This window comes from Octopus bimaculoides, chromosome 7 (assembly GCF_001194135.2).
Source record: "Octopus bimaculoides isolate UCB-OBI-ISO-001 chromosome 7, ASM119413v2, whole genome shotgun sequence".
NCBI lineage: Eukaryota > Metazoa > Mollusca > Cephalopoda > Octopoda > Octopodidae > Octopus > Octopus bimaculoides.
The window spans coordinates 10,464,851-10,466,676 of record NC_068987.1 but is presented as its reverse complement, the minus strand read 5'-3'; positions in this window follow the sequence as shown (position 1 = coordinate 10,466,676).

The following is a 1,826-nucleotide window of genomic DNA, read 5'->3' as shown; positions in this document are numbered from 1 at the left end:
GTGGTGGTGGTGGTGGTAGTGGTGGTGGTGGTGGTGGTGGTGGTGGTGATGATGATGATGATGAGGAGGAGGAAGAGGAGGAGGAGGACATCACAATAATTTATAATCTTTCAAGAGAACGTGAAACAATATTTCTTTTGGAACAGTGAACCTTGAAGCAAACAAAGCTATAAATAACTGCTTATAAATATTGGTTTCAAATTAGATTGACTCTAGTTTTCAACTGTTATCTCTGACTGCCGCATGCCAACAGATGGCAGCACACTGTTGCATGCTCAGTGAGAGCTAGCAGTGACCTTCATGAAGCAATGCACCTAGTGACATAGCTCTGTTTACTTCACAAGTTGAGAAACCTGCGTTTTTGTGATCACATGTATGCTGTAGTTTGCGATTTTTGTCATGGACAAGAAGTTAGCACAAAAAGCTGGAAGAAATGCCATAATTTTCTGGTGTGCTAATGACTCTACCAGATGACTGCCTGCAACAGAACATGGCGATTGGATTGAAAAAAAAAATCCTTTGGATTGGAAAAAGTCGGAAGCTGCCTTGAAAATTCTGCGTTCCAGAAAAGAGGCACAACATTATGAGCCCTTTTGACTTGTAAAAGGGTTACATACACAAAATGGCAAATTATTATATTCCTTTCTACTCTAGGCACAAGGCCCGAAATTTTGGGGGAGGGGACCAGTCAGATAGAGTGATCCCAGTACACAACTGGTACTTAATTTATCAACCCCCGAAAGAATGAAAGGTAAAGTTGACCTTGGTGGAAATTGAACTCAGGATGTAAAGATAGACGAAATACCACAAAGCATTTCACCCAGCATGCTAACGTTTCAGTCAGCTTGCCACCTTTGATAATCTTTTCTACACTAGGCACAAAGCCTGAAATTTTGGGGGAGGGGACAATCGATTAGATGGACCCCAGTACACAACTGGTACTTAATTTATCGACCCTGAAAGGATGAAAGGCAAAGTTGACCTTGGCAGAAATTGAACTTAGAATGTAAAGAGAGACGAAATATGGCTAAGCATTTCACCCGCCTTGCTAACGATTCTGTGAGATGACCGCCTTCAACAAAACACAAAAGACTGGATTGAAAAAAAAAACTTGGGATAGAAAAATGTTGAAGGCTGCCTTGAAAATTCTGTGTTTAACTTGTAAAAGGGTTACTTACACAACATGGTAAATTATCATTTTCTAACAAACACATATACCGTTTGACTTCAGAAAGAAAATAAGAATTTAGGAAAAAAACAAGTGACAAATTGAAAATTCTAAGAATCCCAAAGTGACATTTGTTTCATTGCGATAACATTTTTGCTATGCAAGAGTCAAGCCCTAAAGAGTGCACAGCTGTTTAAATGACCTCCCTAGAATTAAGAAACTGAGAAAAGTCTCACCAAACAATAATTCTGAAGAAGAGTTTGATAGTCAACCCAGTTTTGGAGGTTATCAAATAGTCATGTGTACAGAGCAGCAACGATTGGAGAATTGCAGCCCCCCAGAACCCACCACCAACACCAACACCAACACCAACACCACCACAAACTCCACTGTGTCTACCAGCTCTGTCACCATCTCTATCTTCGCTGTCACCACAGTCTCAAAAAGTACTACCTTCTCATTCACTCTGACAAGTTCTACGTCCTTCACCACCTCTACAATTGCCACTACTGCTACAACCTGCACACATATATATACATACATACACATATACATACATACATACATACATACACTCACACACTTATATATTATATATATATATATATAAATCGAAGTGTACAGTATTATATATATTAGCAGTATTTTGTCTGTCTTT